Below are 14,310 nucleotides of genomic sequence, written 5' to 3' on the forward strand. Positions count from 1 at the left end.
GTAAGCACCAAACCAAAGTAATGAAAGTGAAGGCAGAACAAGCTGTCCAAAATAGTCACTGAAAGTACAGTTTATAGTGAATGGGACAGGGCAGGGGTATCTTGGGAGCATGTGTGGCAGATGGATGAGAGCTGTGCTGAACTGAGCTCTTGACATTTGGCTTTTAGCCTATTGCTAAATCCTAAAGCCTATCTATGGCCCTCAATAGGGTTATGAAGTTCCCACTGGCAATCAGTGGGGGATGAGGAATAGGGTTGCCAGATCCAGGTTCAGTTCAGAAACTTCTGGAGATTTGAACATGGAACCTGGGGAGGACAGGGAACTCAGCAGGGTGTAACACCATGAGTGCACCCTCCGAAGCATCCATTTTCTTCAGGGGAATAGATCTCCATAGTCTGGAGATGAGCTGTAATTCCAGGGGCTCTCCAGCTCCCACCTGGAGGGTTGCATCCCTTGCCCTGAATGAACTGACCCAGTGAATCCAGGACTAGCATCAGAGTTAGAGTTGTATGATATGCCATTTTTCTATTTGTCTGCAAACTGAATTTTTGCATTTCTTTGTATGTGACATCAAACTCCCAGTGGGGGGGATGGGATAAAGATAAATAAACTCCACTGTATGATCTTGTCAATGTTGTATAAGGCAATACATCACTCTTTCACAGGCAGGACTCCCAATGCACACAAGAATCTCCCATGTAAACAAGGGGTTTCTTGTCCACTTAGAGTCTAGACCAGGGGTAGTCAACCTGTGGTCCTCAAGATGTTCATGGACTACAATTTGCATGAGCCCCTGACAGTGTTTGCTGGCAAATGCTATCAGGGGCTCATGGGAATTGTAGTCAATGGACATCTGGAGGACCACAGGATGACTACCCCTGGTCTAGACCATCATGTTTTCCTTCTTCTGAGGCTGGGGCATAGAGCTGTCCATATCTGCAAGCCAACTGCATGCAAGACAGATTGTGAGCACTTTGGGGATTGGTACCTTCAGCCACAATCCAAATACAGGCTAAATTGTTCTTAAAGGTCATTCGATTTAATCAGTGGATTTAAGCATGCTTAATTTGAGTGTGGGGTTTGTCTTTTCAACTTAAACTCAAGTTAACTTATATCACACACACACACACACACATATACACCAATGCAGTCAATATTTTAATGGTGTCCTGAGTATGCAGGACTGCTCTTGAGTCAAAGGAAAGAGGATCCTTCTTCACATGTATTGCATCTTTTCTCCATTTCCATGTTGGTCCCAATTCTCTGATGAAGGCACATGGTGCTTCAGTGCCATGCAGGGGATGGACGGACGAGATTTGTGATAATCCAGATGTGCAGAGAGTTACATCCATAAATCCCTGTGCATGATGAGATGAGAAGACCATCCCTGCATTAAAGTGTGTTTTAAATAATCCCTTCAGCTGACTATTAAAAAGGGATACTTTTGTAATTGCCGTGCCACTGGAGAAAGGGTGGGCTGGACCATTCTCCCTCAGGTACACTATCAGAGGCTGCTTCATCGTCAAACGGTTACAAGGGTGCAAGATGCGTGTGAGAGAGAAAAAGCTGGACCACTGCAATAAATCCAAAATAATCCCTTAGGAATTAGTTTTAGTTCACATTAGCGTAACTGAGAAGAGAATTCTCCAACAATCCTACCAGAAATCCCATTAACTTCAACAAAATCCTTTTGCTATGATACCTATTTGATTTGGATGACTTGACAAAGGAAATTTCATTCTGCAGAATGTGGACTGGCCTTGATTTCAGAATTGGAGAGGAAGGGGGGGAGAATAGGTTAGAGGCCAGGGACATCTCTCCCTGACCTATGATGGTCTGAAAAGTGGGTTGCTCCTGCTTCTCTCTCTTTCCTTTCCTCCCACCAGTCAACCTACTTTTATGGGCCTCCATCCTTCCCTCACCATGACAGCTTCTACTTGGGGAAGACTTTGTACAAGTGCTGGCTGCCATCCAAAGCTCAGTTACATAGAAGGAATTCTACAAAGGCTTGGGGGAAGGCATCTCCATACTATTTTGTCTTTCCTTGATCTTGATACTTATCATATCCTCACCTTTCCTTGCTTCCTTCTTTCCTTTCCAGCCCACAATTTTCCTCAAAAAGATCCTGGAAAAGGCTCTGTGTCCTTCTCAAACGTCTTATGACAGAAACCAAGGCTTGAAAGCTGGCAATGCAGTCGTAGTTGCCTAGCAATTTCTTAAAGCTACAGGTGCTGCTTCTATGAGTTTGGGTTGGGGTGGAGGTTAATCCCTAATGTGGGTTTTTTTCAGATCTTTCTGCAAATCTGGAGCTTTTCTCAGGTTTATAGAAAGATGTGTCCTGTCTGCCCATGGCTCCAGTCTCTGGATTTATCCAGAGTTATCCATGGATAACTATATATATTGATTATGTGGGGGCAGGGAGCAAAGCTAATGTACTCCAGACCTAATAAGTATGATATGGGAAATTTCAGAGGAACCTCATTACTTTTTTATCATTACCTTACTTTTTTTCCTCAGCAAATACTTTTCTTGCTACAGAGAGGCTTAACAAATTGTAGACTCTTGGCAATGTATCAAAATGGATTTTGAACAGACTGAAGTTCAGCTTCACAGCTGCATTGGGAAGAAAAGGTCACAAAATTCTCCCGATGCAGAACAATGGAAAACAGAGTCTCTCCATTTATGTGCTGGTAATTATATAACTAGAGAGACAAGTTAAGTATTATTTGAAGGCCACTGCCAAATGCGGGTCCCTGAAGAATGTTTAATTGGGTCTCAGTACTTAATTTCTAAAACAAGAGGCATCAGGGCTGTGAAGCCTACCTGACTTGTAAAGTTTCATATGACTGAAATCAACTCTTTGATTAAGCATATCTACCATTAGACAGTTATCAAAGTGTAAGTTGAGATGTCTCCGTCTGTCTGTCTGTCCAAGGAGATTGGGAGCCTTTCTCCCCACTGGAGCTTTGTGTGACAGGAAAAAGATAAAAAGTGTTTATGTGCGTGTGTGTGTGTGTGGGGGGGGAATTCAGAGTGCTGGTAGCAAACTTTAAAGCCCTCTCTAGTTTGGAACCTACCTGCTGTAATGACTGCCTTCTCCTATATGAACCAATTGTTCTACACAGAGAACTAACGCGGGTGAAAGGCAGAGAATTGGCTTGGCGTGCAGGAGGACCCTGGTTCACCCTCCAGCTATTAGAAAGGGTCAGGTAGCAGGTGATGTGAGGGACCTCTACTTAAGACTTTGGAGAGCTGCTGCCAATGTGAGCAGACAATCCTAACTTTGGCAGAGTCTGCACTTACTTTGTTTATTCCATTGTCAATCCTATTGAATGCAGTTCAATTTGAACTTGGGTCTTCGTCTCCCCCGCCTCCTATTGAAACAGAAATGTGTTCTGCATGTGGTTAGGGTAGTTCAGAACGGGGGGGGGGGTCAAGCACAGCCTCTTTCTTTTCTTGAAGGGGGTGGGTGGGAAGAGGATCGAAGAAGGCAGAGGAGGGAGAAAAAAATCCAAGACCAACAGAAGTTGAGAGAAATTAGGGGCTTCTCCTTTAAGGCAAACTTGTCACATGAGCAGCTTTGGCCAATCAGGGGTCCTCTACCACAGAGCAGAGCCCAGATTCAAAATAGCCTGCTTTCTCAATCCGAATCTTAAAATATTGAGAGTTAAAAGCACAATAAAGGTAGGGTCACTCCGGATCAATCCTACTTGTTGCAGAAAGAAATTTTAAATCGCCCAAAATCCAAACAGAAATTGCATTCTGTGTAGACGGCAGGGACTGAATCGACCTGGGATTGGAATAAAAGCTCCATGCAGTTTACACCCTTGATTAACCAGTGGTCTGATTCAATAGAAGGCCTCTTCATATGTTCATGTATAGTTCCAGTCATGTTAGCAGGTCCAGCATCAGGTGCACTATTTGACATTAGGCAGGTGGCAACCCAAGAAAAGGTCTTCTTGGTCCTAGTGCTGACATTTTGGAATTCTATCCCCAGGGAGATCTCTCTCTCTCTCTCTCTCTCTCTCTCTCTCTCTCTCTCTCTCTCTCTCTCTCTCTCTCTCTCTCTCTCTCTCTCTCTCATTGTTTTTCACCAGAATATATTGTGTCTTTCCCCTACAGTAGCTTTAGACAGCCAGAAGACTTGACCCCCTCCCCCATTACAGCAGCTCCACTTTACAACTTCCCCCCAGGGATGTTTTTCAGAGCCAAAAGGCATGTTGGGAACAACAGTTACAGAGCTCTTGTTACATATCTTGACTGAGAGGGAAAACATGAAAATTATTACTCCTTCAAAATCTTCCTCCTGACAGAGGGAAATGGAATTTGGTCTCAGAAAATGCAAGTAGATTCAAGTTACTGTGACTTTGTTCTGTATATGCAGGACATTAGACTTGGATACACCCGAAGTAAGTTAGGCAAATATACTGTTAAAAAGAGGGAGTAAAAACACATGATTGTCATTAAGTCAGTCCACTGTGATTTAGGTATTTGGGCAGGAATCAAGCTGACAGCAGTGGTGAAAAGTGGACTCCGTGTGCTTTGAGCAGGCTCTGGAGACCTCGTGTTTGTGAGGGTGTTTCTTCCAACCCCACCCATCCTGTATACAAATTGTTATTTTGTTTGGTGAGGAGGGTTGAAGCGGGGGAGGGAGGAGGACGCATCACAATGAAGGCACAAAATTACTCCTTTCAATCAGGACTCGGCTTGTTTACCAGTCGTAATTATACTTTGCAGTCATACTTAACAGCCAGGTACTGGGTTCTCCTCAAATTGGCTCTCGTCAGAATTCTACCTGGCAAAAAACCAAAAGAAAACAGGGAATGACGGACCCAAAGGAATCCCTCTAGTCATGGAGCACACATCAGCCCCATCCAGTAGCTCCATGGCAATCAGTGACAGACTCTCTCCCACAGACTGATTATTTTCACTCTATCAAGAATGTCCCACCATTCGCAGAAGAAGTCAAGGCAGCACCTACATGGTCCTCCCGTCCCCATTCAACCTGGCATCCGCACTTCCGCTCATTAACCAACAAAATTGCGGTGTAAAGTGTCATCAAATTGTAGCTGATTTAGGATGACCCCATAGGTTTTTCAAGGCAAGAGAATAACTGAGTTTATGCCATGCCCCCCCCCTCTGAATAGTCAGCCTGGACTTCTTTGGTTTCTCCCACCAAACTACCAACCAAGTTCTTGACCCTGCTTGGTTTTTGAGATCTGATGAGCTCCAGGCCAGGGTGTCCAGACAAAATACTTGATTCAAAACAGAAGGGATTCAACTGGGTAGCCATGTTGGTCTGAAGCAGCACAACAAAAGTCAGAGCCCAGTGGCACCTTTAGGACCAACAAAGATTTATTCAAGGCGTGAGCATCAGATAGGAAGAGTGCTTGCACTCGAAAGCTCACGCCTTGAATAAATCTTTGTTGGTCTTAAAGGTGCTCCTGGACTCTGATTTTATTTTGTTGTCAAAATAGAACAGGCGTCATTTGCTCTGTGGTTAAATGTTGCCAAAGTTCATGTCACTTCAGGCTCAGCTCAAGTACTTTAAACCAGTGCTCCACGACCTTTTTATCACCGGGTACCGGTCAATGCTTGACAATTTTACTGAGGCCCGGGGGGGGGGGTAGTCTTTTATCAAGGGACATTGCTGCCACCGCCTGAGCCCTGCTCCGCTTGCTTTCCCACCGACACCCTTGACTTCCCGCCACCCACTGGGGGGCTCTGCCAGCAGCAGCTGCGTAGTGCCACGTCAGAGGGGAGCCCCAGCCATGGCGGCCGCTGGAGAACACCAAAGGTGAGCCGGCGGCAGAGTGGCAGGGCAGCCCCTGAGGCAGCAGCCGGGGAGGAGGATGAGGAGGAGCCACGGCCCGATACTCACTGATCCACGGACCAGTCCCGGTCTCCGGTTTAGGGGTTGGGGACCACTGCTTTAAACCACACTGGCCTTCCTCCTGATAGACTAAGACTGGATCAAGTATTAATATATCCACAAGCTGTGCACAAGCAGCCCTCCATTCTCTGTCTGGCAGCCTTTTTCAGGCAAATGTCACCCCTCCCTTTGTTTTCCATTACATCACTAGCTCTAGCACTGACCTTTCGTTTTCTGGGCTTCACTTGCAATTTCATGGTTTAAAAGATTAATGCTGCTGATGCCACCTCCTGTTAAGCAGTCTGGTCTCTATCCCATTCTTGTTGTGCTTCGTTACCTGTGACAAATGGCTGGATTACTGACCGTGGTGGAAAGGGCTGCAAAGTCACAGCCAACCCCATCGGGTTTTCAGGGCAAGAGCTGTTCAAAGGAGGTTGTCCATTGCCTAGCTCTGCACAGTGACCCTGGGCCTGGGAGCACCTTCCCACCCAACCTTGCTTAGTTTCCAAGATCTGACAATATCGGGCTACCCAGGATCATCCATGTTCTTCTCCAACTAAGACATTTTTAGCCTGCCCTTTCTCCAAGGAGCCAGACGTGTTTCCTCCCACGCTCTTTCTATCCTCTCAACAAGCCTGCAAGATAAGCCAGGCTGACAAGGAGAACAACTTGCTCAAGGTCATGTTCATGGCTGAGTGGAGACGTGAATCCATGTTTTCCAAATCCTAGTTGGGTATTCTAATGACTACACAATATTGTTTCTGTGCCAGGCCTATGCTAGGCTTCCTGGCTTGTTGCCTGCAAATGGCTCAGGTGCAGCAGGAGGAAATGGGGCGGAGGACTGCATGCTAGCATTGCACCACTGTGTTCGCATCACTTCCAGGAAGAATGGGAGCGACATGGTAGATGCTCTAGCAGTTACAAGAACTCTATGGTTTAATGACATCATTTCTGTTTTTTACAAGAAGTGATAAATAGTGCACTAGTATGCCACTGGTGCCCCTGGCCCCATTTCCCAATTTCTCTTGGGGTTGCCATGTGGCCTGGCATTCCTAAAATGATCCTAAATATAAATGATGTTCTGTGCTGTCCCAAGTTGCTTGTTGATTTCCTAAACAACCACATATCAAACATTGTCTATATTAAATGAATCATAGTCTCCATATTTAGCTAAGTGAATCAAGTCATGCATAAAGAGAGCTGAGAGTAAAATTCAGATGTACTGAAAATTCAGCAGCGTTTTACAATGCAATTTAGCTGTTTGTTTTTTAAATATCTATGCTAAATATGAGAATCTGTCTTTCCATGAGGCCATTGTTTCAGTCAACGTAAGCTCTGATTGACAGGCGCTCTTCAAGATCTCAGTCCGTGGTTATACCCTGGAACTTCAGATCATTTAACTGGGGAGTGATTAAATTAGGGATTTAGGCACATTCGTGTGATTATAAATATAGAAACACAGCATAAAACAAACAAGCAGCAAGAAAAGTGAGAAACCACATGAAACAGAGCCACTAAACTATTATTTTTACACTGTCAGTTTAGACTAAAGCAAACATTGACATATTCAGTAGGTTCTTATTCATTTTGACTATATGCCCAATTAATATTCCTATCAGTCAGTTGTGCAGACTGTAGTGACAGAATGTGTAATGCAGAGACCAGGAACTGGTGACCTGTGGATTTGCCCTTAGCTTGGTTGACCTTAGTTAGATCTGGAGCATTTTGGTCTGAGAGCCACACTGAGATCTCACAGCCATTTGGCATGCCTGGCCAGGCCAGGATCTGCCTAAGAGGTTTGGCTAGCTGTTCTAACCCTGCTTCTCCAGGGACCACCCAAAAAGAGTCTGCAGGCTGCTGTTCCTACGTAAATTACTTTAAGCCCTTCCTCATTCAGTTAGCCTTTATCGATGATCCTGAAATATTACCCATATTACCCATACCCCTCAAAGAGCCTTGCGCTCTACCTCCTCCAACCTCCTGGTGGTCCGTGGCCCCAAGGAAGCCCACTTGACCTCAACCAGGGCCAGAGCTTTCTCCATTCTGGCCCCCACCTGGTGGAACGAGCTCCCAGAAGAGATCAGGGCCCTGACAGAACTGAAGCAGTTCCACAGGGCCTGCAAATGGGAGCTCCTCCACCAGGCATTTGGTTGAGGTTGACCCGGACCATCGATTCCAATTGACACTCAGCCCCCCCCCCTCCTATTACGACCATCACTAATCTGCCTAGCCCACTGGGTCCCAGCAAGAGTAGAGCTTAGGCTCCTTTGCAGTTCTATCATATTATTATTGCTGTTATCATGTTGGGGTTATTCTTGTTGTAGTGTTATTGCTGTTGTCACATGTGTTACCTCATGTTATCTGTATCTGTTTCCTGTTCCATGTAAACCGCCCTGAGCCTTTGGGGGAGGGCGGTATATAAATATAAATATAAAAAAATAAAATAAAATATCATTCCCTGTTTGGAACTCTCTTATCAAGAGGGGCAACTTTCCAACAACAAACCAGAGACGATGCCATTGGACATCCAAGCAGTATTTGTTATGTTGATGAAAGAGGCATAATCCAGGTTGGGGGGGAGTGCATACTGTGGCTCTCCAGATACCCATGGACTACAATTATCATAAGTCCCTGCTGGCTCATGGAGACCCACATTTTGGCCACCCCTGACAGACTGCTGAGCTTTCTGTTTTAGTGTACTACTTCCTTTTTCATATTGACTGACCTGTATGGAAATGAAACTTATAACTCCTTGTGTTTTTGTTGCAATCTCAACTGTTGGAGATTTCCTTTTCAATTTTGTTTTTTCATTTGAAAATTCAAATCTGAGAATAGCAGGTCACCCCTGTGGTCCATGGGCTGTGCGTGATCCAGAAATTCCCAGTGACGCTGAACCAGGAAAACCAGCCGTCCCACATCTTCTGAACCACTCACCTCGTCTCCTTTTTGCAGCTGGGAAATGGTGGGACCTGACACAGACAAATCTGACACTCATACAGCTCCATGAAAACCCAGTCTGTGAATCAGGTTAAACATTGTCAGAATTAAACATTTCTTTGCAGCGCTTCTGTGGCTCTCTGGAATGTGGCATACATTCAAAAATGCTTCAAACCCACAAAGAAAAACAACTTTGACTTCAATGGGCCAGAAGAAGCATCTTATGACCATGCCCTGGATAGAATACAGTTAGTTTTACAGAACTTACTGTTTCAAAACCTTCATGATATTTGACTGCATTCTCCCAATACAGAACCCTCCCTTTAAGCCAGGTAAACACATGCAAGAGCTCCTTACCTACATCCCTCAATAAATCTTTCTCCTTTCCTTTTTTTGCCATTGAGTCAAAGCTGATTCATGCTGACCTTACAGGGTTTTCTAGGCAAGAGGTATTTGAGGTGGTTTGCCATTGCCTGCCTCTGTGTCACAACCCTGTGGCCTATGAGACTGAGAGGCAGTGTGGTTCAACATGTACTTAGGCCAGAGAGGTTTGAGTTCAAACTTTTATTCCCGCACAAGCCCACTGAAGTGATGATCACAAGGGCAGAAGCTGGACATATTGTTCACTGCTGCACAGAATGGTGTGACTTATTTCTGAATGAACTGTTTCATAAAATGGGACTGCAGGATAAGGGCACATGTGCTTTGAGGCTATTTGGGTGTGCTACTGTCAAAGGGAACGTGGAAGGAAAATATTAAAGACGACAAAATATTATTCCAGAGGGCAACACTCTCAAAGACAGTACTACATAGACACCCATCACCTCTTCCCCAGCAGCAGGGATTCCGACCCATTGGTGCTAGCCATTTTCAAACGAACGCTGGACCTTGCATGGGGTATCAGTGCAACAAAATGGTTGTAGTTATGGACAGTAACATTGGCATCGGCTTCCTACACACTGTAGTGAAGAGCCTAAACTGAAATATCTTCCAACCATGGTTGGAGGACCCTTGGCAAGAATCACTGTTTCTGCCTGCAAAACAATGAACTTCGCCACTCCCGGGTATGTGGTGGAGGTGGCTACATTAATTATGTAACAGTTTCCCATCTAAATATGCTACTGAAAGTAGAAACCAACAAGCCTGTAGTTATCTTAGTGCTTCCTTCTGTGCCTGGGGGCTAGACCAGCTCTCGATGCTGACTGAAATTTCCTTTTAGCCTTTTAGAACCGGTTCCTTTGGATGCCATATGCACCGGGCTATCCAAGAGAAATATGCAGTAAAATACTGATGCAAAGTAAATAAATAAATAAAGAGCAAGTGGTGGTCTAGTTGAAATTTCAGTAAGCGGACAAACCAGTATTTTGTTCCGGGTGCTGCATTTTATGCTCTGGAATGCATTTTCATCTCTAAGACCGTTTACGCACTGGAGGATTCATGCTGGGCTGCAGGCTAGAGTTTTAGTCGTGGCAGGTTGCCCCACCACTTCCTGCACCCACATGGGGGAGCATTTGGCCCGGTGCACCTCATCCGCCCCCAATTTGTGCTCCTGCATGGGAGCTGGGGCAGTGAAGTTCCCAGTGCATAAACAGTCTAAAAGATGCTTCCTGTCATCCTGAGGGGAGGGTTGTGGGTTTTTTTGTTTTTTTTTAGGAACAAAGTAGAAACCATGTTATGAACCGTCTCTCCAAGTTTACTCCCCAAAGAGCACTCAGCACGGCTAGTACTAACTTGCTGGTGATCCCCAGAGAAGTACACCTGGCCTCGACCAGAGCCAGGGCCTCTTCAGAGCCAGGGCCTCTTCAGCCCTGTCTCCAGCTTGGTGGAATGAGTTGCTGGCTGAGATTTGGGCACTTTCGGAACTGTCAAAGTTCCAAAGGGCCCATAAAATGGCACTCTTCCACTGGGCATAAGGTTAAGCACTTACTTACTGACATCTGTATGTCCCACCTCACATCATCCCCCTCTCTTTCCCACCTAAGCCTGGGTGAAACTCTGGTTCATCTGTCCCCAAGTCTTAGTGACAGAGCATGTTTTGTTGGGGGTTTAATATTGTTTTAAATAGATTGTTTTCAATGCATATGTTTTTTATCTTGTATAAAATTTTAATTGTTGTGAGTTTTCCTGGCACTCTTGCTAGAAAGGGGCAGCCTAGAAATAAAAATATTATTGTAATAATAAAATTGCATGGGGAAATTCTGCCCAATTTCAAAGAAGGGCTGTTCCTAGCACTGCACCCTCCCTACCTTTTTCATGACGGTTTCATTTATCTACTGAGAACTTGAATGTTACTACTGCTTACTGTTTCTCAGCAAAGATCTTCAGCTAGAAATGTTGGCAAAACTAGTGTTACGCCACAGTAACAGGGGATTGTGGTCTGTGACATCATACAAAGTCTATTTGCAGCCACTGGAAAAGAACATTGCTTGTGTAAGAAGATCCTAACAGGATTTGCCATAAATTGCTGAGGCCTTACACACACACCATACAGCTTACGAGGTAAGGGATGGGCATGATGTGTCACAGCCAACTAACTCTGCAGTAGTGCTAAATATCCATCTGCGGTTATAGAAAGCAATTGCAGCATTTCTAAGGTGATTGTACATCTAGTGTGCACTGGAGAAGGTAGGCAGTTGCCTTTCAGGAAGCAAAGGGACACTCATGATGCTTAAACCAAAGATTAAAGAGGATTGTATGGCTATTTTGGCTATTTGGGCACAAGTTTTGATGGATCTAGGTTGAGCGATCTAGAAAAGCCCTCTTTTGGTCAGGAACAAGTCATAATATTAACAAAAAGGGTGGCATTAAATAACTCTGTTTTATGTACATTCATTCATTCATTCATTCATTCATTCATTCATTTATTTATTTATTTGGGGATTTACACACTGTCCCTCCCAGCAAGTCGGCTCGGGATAATAAAGACATTATCATAAACATTATAACATTAACATTGGATTTAAAATCAATCAAGCCAGTTGATCAGCCAGATAGCTCACACCACTATACTTAGGATTAAGGGGGAGGGATATAGGATATAGAGGGAACTCTGTTGATGTTTTCATCCAATACCACCATGGTGTTCATTGCCCCCAACCAAATGCCAGGCGGAAGAGCTCCGTCTTACAGGCTCTGCAGAACTGGCTCAGTTCTGTCAGGGCCCTCAGCTCCTCTGGGAGTTCATTCCACCAGGTGAGGGACAAGACCAAAAAGGCCCTGGTCATAGCTGAGACCAGACATACCATCTCTGAGCTCACACCATACTATGTTATTTTGACTGAAAATGTGTTATGCAAGTTTTATCATGTTCAGCCTTTAAATGCCAGGATCATCTTTTTAGGGTGGGCCTTTTGTCAGTCATCTGAAGTGAGGAAAATACTTTCTGCCCTCCTTTTGCATGGGGTTTGTGATATCATGATGGGACATCATACTGGTTGCCTGAGTCTTGGTTTGCAGCCATCACACAGTAAACCAGAACATTCAGTTTAAAAATTGCACTTGCTAGTAACTCCAATGCAAAGAAGCTATGAAAACACAACCAAAACAGGAGATAACAGGGAATACTTGGGTTGTCCTAAAAGCTATTTTTATGGGAGGAAATGTTCACTAGTGAGAATTCAGCTGTTTATTTAGAATAGTGGTTCTCAACCTTTGAGGTATGGCCACCCTCTTTTAAAAAGAGCACAAACAAAACAGCAAAACTACAAAAGACTCACTTTGACCGTTTATGCACTGGAGGTTTCATGCTGGGCTCTAGACTGGAGATTTAGTCGTGGCAGGTTGCTCCACCTCTTCCTGCACCCACATGGGGGAGCATTTGGCCTGGTCCACCTCATCCACTCCCTATCTGTGCTCCTGATAAGGGGGTGGGGCAGTGAAGTTCCCAGTGCATAAACGGTCTTTCACATGTTTTGCAACCCACTTCTGGATCAGGATGTGGTTTGGGAAATGCTGCTTTGTGTTACTGGTTTAAATTGAACCTGTAGTCCAGATTGTTGCTTCAGTTTAACAACCTACCAATCAGGGCAGTGGGGGGAATGAACACCTCTGCTACAGTTCAGTCATTTACACTCAGTCTACTTTGTCCTCTGACTTACATTTGGATCCAAAATGTCAAGCTATATATAGCATTAGGGTCAGAACCAGTGCAAGCTCAGGAGTAATGCTATTAGAGACAGAGACTGTACTCTAATTTGTTTTAAATAGAAGCACTTATAACAGTAAGAAAGCTCGACTACAAACTTCTTGGACCATCTGAAGAGGTATGAGTAACAATTTGTGCATCTGGGTGCAGATGAATTACCCTAGAGATGAACTTAGACCTATTATCTGTGTGGATTATTTGTTAGTGGCCTCGAAAGGGGGAAAAAAGCCTTTTCTTTCTTTTGTGCCCATCCAATTCTTTCCAGGGAATTTTCCAGGTTATCTTCACACACCAGAAACAGAGTTTCTTGAACAGAATAGGTCAGCTTTGTAGCATTTCAGAGTTCCTTTTTTTTCTTGTCCTTTTGCACTGTATATATTTTCTGAGACCATTCCTGAAATTTGGCACTCAAAATGCCTTAGCATACTGTAAATGCACATGAAGTGTTTATATTGTGTCAGAAATGTGGAATAAAACACAGCGTTGTTCGAAATTCATTAAAATATTGTAAAATATACATGTTTTTCTCAAATTATACCCTGGCATGGCGTCTGGCTTGCTTTCTTCCCTCCCCATATAGGAGAGTAAAGAAAAGATGTGACACTTGCCTCCCATAATTCTCAGCACAGAGTTTACATCTCTTAAATGCTGCATGACACCAAGTTTTCATTGAGTGTTCTACTGCTCTCCAAGACAGCTTTTCTCTGTAGACAGGCAGATTAGAGCCCAAGCAAACAAGGAAAGTCTGCCTTCCCCCCCCCAAAAAAAAGGGGGGGAAGAGAGAGAGAAGAACAAATTTCAGTAGGTCATTAGCTACTTGTCACATCAGGCAATATACCTCTGGATACCATGTAGATTATTTTAAGTGCTGGGAAAATATGACTCCCTTTTGAGGAAAACACTCCACTAGAGGATTAGATTTCCTAAATGACAGCAGTTTTAGATGTTGCTAATCTGGGTGTTCTGGCTATTTTAAAACCACACTGGTAACCTCTTTTCTTTCCCCCTTGGGATGCCTTCAGGTCTAGAAGAAGAGTTGGTTCTTATTATGCTTCTTTTCTCTGCCCAAGGGAGACTTAAAGTGGCTTACGTTCGCCTTCCCTTTCCTCTCCCCACAACAGACACCCTGTGAGGGAAGTGAGGCTGAGAGAGCCCTGATATTACTGTTGGTCAGAACAGCTCTAACTGGACTGTAGCCAGGCCAAGGTCACCCAGCTGGCTGTGTGTGGAGGAGGAATGGGGAACCAAATTTGGATTGCCATGCTCCTAACCACTACACCAAGCTGGCTCTCTAGACAAAAGATCTGGTTATTCAAAACGACAGTTTTACACAGTGAAATCAGTCCAGTCTGACAAA

General features: G+C 44.4%; 1 long non-coding RNA gene across 2 annotated transcripts; it reads right to left on the reverse strand.

The window, feature by feature from the left end:
- Positions 1–862: 862 nt before the first annotated feature.
- Positions 863–9,378, reverse strand: LOC143844202 (uncharacterized). 2 transcript variants are annotated; one of them, XR_013233857.1, is made up of 4 exons: positions 9,167–9,378; positions 6,097–6,209; positions 4,716–4,795; positions 863–1,358 (listed from the first exon to the last, which is right to left on the reverse strand). It is a non-coding gene; the product is annotated as an uncharacterized LOC143844202 (long non-coding RNA). The 2 variants fall into 2 exon arrangements; XR_013233856.1 differs by lacking the exon at positions 9,167–9,378 and adding an exon at positions 8,807–8,853.
- Between the last annotated feature and the right edge of the window lie 4,932 nt (positions 9,379–14,310).

This window comes from Paroedura picta, chromosome 9 (assembly GCF_049243985.1).
Source record: "Paroedura picta isolate Pp20150507F chromosome 9, Ppicta_v3.0, whole genome shotgun sequence".
Taxonomy (NCBI): Eukaryota; Metazoa; Chordata; class Lepidosauria; order Squamata; family Gekkonidae; genus Paroedura; species Paroedura picta.